General features: G+C 43.2%; 1 pseudogene; it reads left to right on the top strand.

Annotated features, from left to right (window-relative positions):
• Positions 1–5861: 5861 nt before the first annotated feature.
• LOC124696707 overlaps positions 5862–9620 on the top strand; it is a 73029-nt pseudogene continuing 69270 nt past the window's right edge.

Genomic DNA, 9620 nt, shown 5'->3' with positions numbered 1-9620 from the left:
TTCTGTCAAATATGGTATCAATAACCCACTACATACCTGATGGGTACAAGTGTCCGTCGGGCATAGGTGTCGGTAAAGTTTCATGTCCATAAATACGAGTATGACTGAAATTTTATACCCACGAACCATACAAATATGAGCATAATATTGCTCTATATCTATTGGCATCCTTACCGTGGAGCCACGTTGAGGATGATTGATGATGCTCTTACCATTCCACCCAAACCACACGCGGAGCTATATAATGTGAAGCCATCGAGCTGAAAGGGCGCACGCCTTTGCGGGTTCATTTCAACATCGTGGCTTGTCTCCTCGGCTTCCTCTCCCACTCCGCCTCCACACATTACTTCTCCCAGTCCCTGTTAGCAGCAGAGGGCGGAGCGGAGGAGAGAGGGTTCTGTTCTGCATCGGAAGAGCAGGGGAATTCCGGCATCCGTCCACCTCCCCCACCGCGCACGCGTACGTTCACGAAGCTCATCTACCTATATTCTTGTGTTGTTTTTTCTTCTTGCTGGCGGCTAAACTGGATGTTGTCATGGCGGCTGCCCCTGAGACGGCGGTCGGGGCTAGTAGATGCATGCGTGGCCGTCAATGCTTTGTTCTCACTTTTGTGCTTAATTATTTTCTTGGCGAGATCTGGAAAAGTTGGCTGCTGCCAAATTTTTACCCGGGATTTGGTGAGAAAGGAAACGGAGGGAACTCAAATTAAGCCTTCGTCTGCAGTCCCTCTGGAAAACTCATCCTGCGCATTTCTTTTGAAATTAGTAAAAATAAAGTACAGCATGATTGATCTACTTCTTTCCAAAGGAGTTGCAAACTACCAGTAATTTGGAGTGGATTCTATACTACTTCTTTGAATACCTTTTCAGAGCATATCTTCGGAAAGTACTTATTCATCTACCTTCTTTTTCAGACCATGCACGAACACTTACATTTTCTTTTCTAGAGCATGACATACTGTAACTGCAGTTGCAGTATGATGTGTTGTACTCTTTTTTGCGAGTCACGCAAGAGCTGAAAATTAACATCAGCATTAATTACAATCTTGTTCAGTACACAGAAGGATTTATCCGGCAACTGATGTATCCTGGAACACTCTGGATTAGGCAAGCAAATTATGCTAGCTTTTGAGCTGCTAAATTGGCTTCCCTTCTCACATGGCATATATTGAAAGCGATATATCTCTACATTTTTTTATATAAATATAACTGTGAGTTTTGGCCTAGACAAAAATGTGGCTCTAAACAGGCAAAAATAACTCGATCTTCCCCTTCAGATTTTTTATTTTTTGTAGATCACAAATCAGAAGATATTTCGATGAAAATTTCGACATACATGCTAGACATCTATATGTACTTGTATGTTTTTTCAGATTTATTTTCCAATGTTGAAAGGTTTTTTTCTTCTTAAAACCGGGCTCCCTATAACCTGAGCCCATTTGGAGTTTTCATATAACTGCTATACTAGTTCTTCATCTCCAATTTTTCCTTCTAGAAGTTAGAACAATTATCCATATTTTTGCACCAATTTTGACTGTTGCGCGTTCATAACATGATTTACAGTTACAATTTTTCTAGAAAGCTTGATACAAGCTTGAGTGGTTGGTTTTTCCATGTCGTCATTGTTTCTTTCCCACCTTGAGCTAAAATTCCATTCACAAACCATACTTTGTATAAACTGAAACTGTGTAAGATTTTTTTCCATATACAACTCAAAAGATCTGCATTTCAAATCCTTTATTTGAATATTTTGAATCTTGCCTCGATGGTCACAAACTTTCAGCTTTGGACCCGGAAAGATATTCATAATAAAATGAACTAAAAAATAGAACTGAAAAACAGAGTTATGTGAACCTACCAGATCGACTGTAAGAAGAAGCAGAATCAGTAGTATGTTAACTTTACTTAGCATGCTCAAACACCATAAACAACACTTGGTATTTAAATTTATCTGAGCGTGCCTCCCTCAAAAAAAACACTAGCATGGATCTAAAACAACCGTTTTAAATTCATGAAGGATTGTGAATGCTAAAAAAGCAAAATGATATATCTGTTTTTAATCCAGCAAACATTTTGGCAAAATTGTATTTGTTTTCGCATAGGGCACAACTCTTGATTTTTCTCGTGGATTTGCGTGAGTATCATTCAATTAATTTACCCAACGTTTGAATGTTTAGTTCTTTATTATACGCTTTCCCCTGGGTTTTGTTTGGTGGATGTTAAGTAAATAATGTATAATCTTAACTAGCGTTTCTCAGCACAGAAACCAGATACGCCTAATGGATTTTAGTCAGACAGAGGACGCTGTGGAAATCGGTAGGAGCAATGTTGTATTTACATTGGAACCAGTGAAATTGGGGTCAAGTAACCAGAAAACTAGAATCAAAGCCATTTTGCTGTCTTTTTTCCTGTTCAGTTGTGCTCCCTGAATACTGTTTTTGGTGGTTATTCGGGCTTCCTTATTCAATCAACAAGTAGTATTTCTTGCCCTCTTTTCATTTATGCAAATCGTGCGCATGGATATTAATGAATAATAAACTAGCTGGCTAGCCTTTTGTCGTAACATTATTTCTTATGTTGCCAATCACATCTTTGACGGCTCTCTAATTTATTATTTGCACCAAAACAATATGAAAACAAAAAGGTGCACCTCATAATTGGCTATTTGCATATTCCTTACCTCATGTTTTTTTTTGGCATATCACCTATATTTACCTCTAATCACAGCACCCTTTCTGTTTCATCAACTTAGAATTTATTTTGTTTCCAGGATGTCCAGCATGATTGTTCCTGTGTACGTTACCGCGCCCAAGCTTGCCACAATCCTTGAGAACAATGCAGGGCTCGAGTTCCTTACGAAGACAAGAGAAGTTCGTGTGAGAAGGCTGCTTAGCGCTAATGCTCATGGGTACCCAATACCACCACCGGCGCTTGAATACATTAATCAATATCACAAGGCATATCTCACTGGTGAGGCACAAGCACAGTTGAAGGAAGCTGATCCGTATGTACCTGGCAGCACACCAACTCACAATTTTGATTATGAAAGCCACACCTCTGATGACACTGGTGCACAAAGAAAGAATCCTAGAGGCTCAGAAAATCCTACCCCCCAAGATCTAGTACGTACTTCTGGTACTTCCAGTTCACTCCAGCAATGGGTTGCTAAAAGGCCCAAGTTCTGTAGCGAAGAAATTAACAGGATAGGTCACCCTGAAGTAGATGCCAAAGGTAAATCCAAGACACCTGCTACTTACCCAGAGTTCATAACTGAAGATGAATTACTGGAGGCAATCGAGATCATGTACGAAGTAAATGGTGATCCGTGTTATGATGCACAGAGCCTGGCCCTAGGTTCATTGACGAAAGCAGAGTACTTCCTAATGCCAGATACTATACAGTTTGAACCATGTGGAGTTGATAACATTTGCAGAGGACCTGCGTATTGGAAACCTGATAGGAAGCTAGTTTCACAGGTATACGCCCTTGCTAAAGCACAGGCGCTGCAGCTTGGCATTACAGGGGACAGGCAAATTAAGTGGGCTGTTTTACGAACTCAGGCATTTTCTGCTGGCTGGTACCATGCACAGAAATATTCAAGGCTTTGTTCGCCTCCAAAGAACTCAGCTGAGATTTATGCCAACGACCTTGGAGCTATTGAGAAGCATCTTTCTGATGCTTGGAAGCTTGTCTGCTTCCTGCCGTTTTTCCACGAGTTCGAGTTTCGAACCATTGGTAGCACATGGAATTCCTCCAAGGCAACAGAATATGAAGGTAGAGCAAGAAAGTTTGCTGGTTCTGAATCGGTTTGTCCGGCTCTGTCTTACCTGACAGGTAAAGATCTCTATGGTCCTGCTCTGCAATGGATTGGTGTCGAGATGCCTATGAAGGTCGTTCGGAGAAAGGTTGGGGTTGACACAGTTCCTGCTGTTTTTGCTCTGCGAACCAGAGTAGCCCCTGCTGGTAAAGCCCTGGTCACAACCACTCATGCTGTTGTAAAAGAGATGAAGACTCTGGACTGCTGGAAATCCATACAAGATCATATGCCTAAATTCAACGGCGCAATTGTTAGTGCAATGGCAGGGAAGATTCAAGCAAACCCTTGGAAGTATCACGGAATGCCAAAACCTTATAACTTAGATCCTTTAAGCGAAGAAGAACAACTTGAGGTCGCTGCTGCAATGGCCTGCGCTGAATATTTTGCATCGATAACCTTTGCCTTTACTCAGTCTGTGATGGGGCATCATCAACTTCCAGGGTACATGGCATTTAAGAAGCATGCTTGTGGTTCTCTTTATGAACGCTTCAAGAAGTTCTTTGCTGGTATGAGGAAAAAGTTAGACAAGGATATTGGTGCAAAGATAGTTGCGGAGGCATCTGGTATTCCCCAATAACATGACCACAGTGGTAAGAGGAACACCCTGCCTGGAACTTCATCTTCTACTTAGTCTCTGATGCTTGGCCTCTGATCATAATTGGTATCTTCCGAGTGGCGGAAGCTTTTCAACGGCTATCGTGTTAATTTATGTTATGTTATGTCGAACAACTTGTGTTGTTAGCTGGTTAATTTTCTCAACCTTAATTGCCTACTGCGATAGGTTTTGGAGGTTAGCCGGCTTGTGGCGTCTAAGATATTCCGGACATGGTGGTTCTTATTTTGATTTAGCGTGGTATTATCATGTTCGTATGCTCGTGCTGCTTACTTTTATTGCTTGTCATATTTGTCAAATGAAGTGACAGAAACTGATGCGCCGGATGTGCTGCTGCTGGAGGACAAAGCATTTTGTCGGATGGTAAACAGTGCTGCTGTATCGGGACATTTGTCTCCACTCCCATGCAGACGAGTGATCAATCGCGTTAGAAATCTGAGTCGGTCTTCCAAATCATAGCACTGACACCGAAATTTGGTAATGAAGTAGAGTACATGCACCCATCGCCATGTGTGTTAAATAAACATGCATTTTTGACCATAAAAAGCCTGTTGAGCCTCTGACAGCTTCTTCGACCACGCTCCATCTAGAGCAAGGAAAATAGCGTAGCATGTTTTAAAGCCGAAAAATTCATCCCGAGATTATTTATCTTTCCATTCCATAGAGGACAGAGGATCCACCTCTACAATGGGCTCTTATTGCCAAACACTACATGAATGACACAAGGCACCGACAGCCTGCTGATGCCGATGGCCAAAAGTCGTGGCCGTCGGCGTATGACCCGGCCAGGCCATCCTGCTAAGAGAGCCGTTTTACCTTATAACCGGGTAAGCCCCAGTGAATTCGGATGTAACTTTTTTTAACCGGGTAAACCCAGTGAATTTGGATGTAACTTTTTTTCCACGATCTTTTAGATATAATATATGTTTTTTCCGACTTCGTACTTTTTTATGCAAAAAAGTTGAAATTCAAATTTATTAATTTCCCCTAGTGGGTTGCATAGTATACAAGAATCTCAAATTTTTTTATTTTTAAAATTTTCTATCCATTTCTTTTGGTTTACGAAGCTAAAAAAGGCAATGGAGGGGGTGTGTGTGGAGGTGCTTGGAGAGGCGAAAAAAACCTAAGAACCGGGCCTAAGGCTTTTGCCCAGCCTGCCGCCCCTTTAGTCCCTTTCTAGGTTGAACCGGAACTAATAAGACACATTAATCCTGATTTCTATTTAAATCGGGATTAAAACTTTTACCGATCCGGAAGAGGAAGTAGCGAAAATCCCGCGTGTTATGGTGTGGTGGTCATTCCCAATTCCATGTTCCAAAGAACTCCCATCCAACGGCAAAGAAGAGCATGATATTTTCTTCCTTCTGTAGAACGGACACCGATCCCTTTTCGCGTTGACAGTAGGTAAACTCAAATTTGGCTCGCCGCCGCCATGGTGGCATCCAGCGCCTCCTTCCTACGAGAGGCCGAACTCCGCCTCCTGCGCTGCACCCTTCCCGCCGCAGCCTCCCAACCACCGCCCCCTTCACCTCCCCCAGCCCACCCGCTCGGCCCCGTCGCCGCCTCCGCCCTCGCCGCCGTCGAGCTCGGGGACTACGCGGCTGCGCTCGCCTCCGCTGCCCCGCACATCCTCTGCACTTCCGCCTCAATCCATGACTCCCCTGCGCAGTTCTACGGCGACCTCGCTGCCGCTACCGAGGTGTTCCTCCGGGGGGACGTCGGAGGTGCCGCGAACGAGGGGTTCGAGTGCAGGTGCGCGCTTGTTCTCTCCGCAGCGGTGGCCGCGCTGCTCGCATTCACGCAGCAGAACGTAACAGGGTGAGTTGGTAAAGCTCAACTGTTTTCTACCGCATTTTACTAGTATGTGTTAAATGTAGATGGGCTGCAGCCCAGTAAGGCAGCCCATATAGTCTACAATTTCTGAAATCTCAAGGCCCATCACGTTGGCAGCTTGGGACAGTCTTGGGGGACAAAGTTTAGTCCCACATTGCTAGTTGGGAGAGAGTTAGAGTGGTATACAAGGGCTGCTGTTCTAGTCATTCCAAGTGAGTGAGAATAGAAGAAGCCCTCGCGCACTCCTCCTCCGCCCGCCCGTCTCGGCTCGGCACGTCACGTCACGCACGTCGCGTTTCGTGACTCGAGTTCGAGTTCGAGACACACTCAAGGAAGCCTAAATTTTTGCTTGGTGCACCAACTGTGTTGGGTACGTGTCGACCTGCATGTGCATGCTCGCCGCGTGTCCCTGGCTTCCTACGCGTGTCAACGCGGTCGGGGCGGCTATCCTCCCAGGGTATACAAGGAGACCGATCAGATCTGGAGAAAAAGGCTCTTAGATCTCTCTCTCTCGCGAAGTTCCTTTTGCTGTGCTACTCTCTAGTCTTCCCCATCCCGGCGACTGCGTGCACAGCCGTCCGGGAGAGCAGGCCTCCGAAACCCCGTCCGTTGAGATCCTGCACCGGGAGACGGGCGATAAGGTTTTTGGGGAGCGTCTCGGCGCGACTGCTCGCTGCTGTTCGTCTTCTTCATCGACGTTTCGGCTGCTTCATCGACAGATCCGACTACACCATGGGCGACATCAACAACTCCCATGGTGGTGGTGGTGCTGCTTCTGGTGCGACCTTCCCGGTCGCGATGTATGTGCTTTTACTCTCCTACATTGCACTGCTACTTGTTCCATGTTCAGATCTGATGCATGTGCTTAGTCTGATGTGCGTGGTTAAGTATGCTTGTGCATCTGTAATCTTGCTTTCGGTAATTAAACTCACATGGAAATTGCCTAATAATCCAACAATCCAAAAACCTTATATGCATAGGCAATTTTCACCGTCTAGTTTTGCTGCTGCGCTTAAACCGAGCCCGTTTACGGGTTCTCATTTCAAGAGATGGCAGAGTAAGACCCTCTTGTGGCTCACTTCTATGGGCGTGCACCGAGTTGCGGAAGGTACTCCCGCGAGGTCCGCTTACTCCCGACGAGGATAAAGCGTTCGGGGATGCCACCGTAATCTTTGTGGGTGCCGTGCTAAGTGTGCTTGGAGACAAGTTGGTTGATGCTTATCCGCACATACGAAATGGGAAGGAACTGTGGGATGCACTCGGACGCTAAGTTTGGTGCTGCCGATGCCGGAGGTGAACCGTATGCTATGGAGCAGTTCAATGACTACGGAATGGTTGAGAACCGATACGTAGTAGAACAAGCTCATGAGATACAGATCATGGCAAAGGAACTTGAGCTCCTCAAGTGTGTGCTACCGGACAAGTTTGTCGCGGGATGCATTGTCGCTAAGCTCCCCCCTTCATGGAGGAACTTTGCCACTTCTCTCAAACATCAGAGGCATGAGTTTTCTGTTGAGAATATCATGGGCTCTCTGGATGTTGAGGAGAAGGCGAGGGCAAAAGACAAACACACTGGAGGAACCGAGGGATGTTCTGCTGCCAATATGGTACAGAAAAATGCCCACAAGTCCAAGGGAAAGAACAAGGGAGTCTCCCAGACTACTGTAATATCCCAGGTTTAGAGGCAATAAAATGAGAGAACACCAAAGTGTGCATTGCATTCATGCATAGAAAATCCGGGGAATTTTCGCGCTTCAAATAAAACTTATCACGATGAATCGAAGTTTCACTTGACTTGCTGGAATTGAAGTAGATCATCAAGTCAAGCGCTATAAACTTCACTCGTGATCTTTGCTAAAACCTTATTTTGGGTAGAGATGATTTGATCTATGGGCTAGATCAAATAGAAGTAGATTTACAACAAACAACACCTTAAGTAAGGGTCAACTATAAGATCTTATAAAGGATCTCAACATGACATTCCTTACAACAACACGTTCTTTAAGAATCAAACACTAACTTATTAACACTTCAAAGTTAGCAACTACTTTTGTGTGTAATTTAATTCACTTCTAAACTTATTAATAAATAAGGTAAATCACAGGGTCTAAAGTGCATAAAGGCTACACATTCTTATTTAAATCATAAATTATTAAATATATGGAATATCATAAAACTAAATCCATTTACATTACGAATTATAGTTCAAACTATTTGAATAAAATTAACTATGAGTACTTTGAAACTCATATGACCATGCCTTGGTGAAATCAAACAACAACTATCCAAATTTGAGGAATAACCTTCAATTTTAACCTTTTCACCAATATTATAATGTAAATCCAATCCAATATGATATAGTGACTCATCAACAATAATAAAACCATCCACAAGATATTTAGTAGCAAATGCCACTTGGCTATCCAAAAATAAATCATATGAGGGGATAAGGATCATGCCACATGGGATGAAAATATCTACATGACTTGCTTTCCAAGCTTTGCCACCTCATGCTCAAAGGATTGCTATGGATGAGGGCATGACAACCAAGCACCTTACTCATAAAGCCAACACAAGAGTCACCACCTATGTGTCATGATACTAGAGTTTGCCCAAGCCTATAAATAGGCCACACCCTTCATCCATTTGCTCACCTTGTAGCATGATACAAGTAAGAAAACACATAGAGCCACTTCATGTGAATTAGCTAGGATCAAGATGAAGAAGCTAGGAGGTGGAGGCATACCACAAGATGCAGGTTTATCAGATTTCTGAAGAACAAGCTACATAAAATTGCAAGGTAGAATCCCTAGGCAAACCATATATTTAGAGGATCATATCATCATATCTTGAGTAGGACCCTAGGCTATTACAAGACATTTAGAAGTGAGAGAGATTATAGATGCTAACCATAGCCATGTCTATCCTAGAGAATTTTAGAGTAGTATTACATCTTATTTGTTTAAACCAACCTTTAATCTTGTAGATAAGAGCCATGTTTCAATAGTGAAACATAACCAAAGCTTATGCTCATATTCTAATCCTAGTTGTGTATCACATTGGTGATCACTACTTAAACCCTAAACTACATTTGAATTCCAACCCATGGATTAACTTGGATTATAATTAGAACGCTGCCATACCTCATGCCTATTTATACTTCAATTTAGTGAAGCTTATGCAAAACCCTAAACCTTTTCACATAAGATTCAATTCACATAAAATAATATGTCCTAACTTGTGCATCATGGATCACAAGTATAAACTAAGCCATATGTACTTAGGACTAAATGCCATTTGGTGAGTAGCATGAAATCAATATCCCATTTTACTTTGCCATCCAAATACCTTGTTTAGT

The sequence above is a fragment of the Lolium rigidum genome, chromosome 3 (assembly GCF_022539505.1).
Source record: "Lolium rigidum isolate FL_2022 chromosome 3, APGP_CSIRO_Lrig_0.1, whole genome shotgun sequence".
Taxonomy (NCBI): Eukaryota; Viridiplantae; Streptophyta; class Magnoliopsida; order Poales; family Poaceae; genus Lolium; species Lolium rigidum.
The sequence above is the reverse complement of the archived record's forward strand: the minus strand, read 5'-3'. Positions and strand labels throughout refer to the sequence as shown.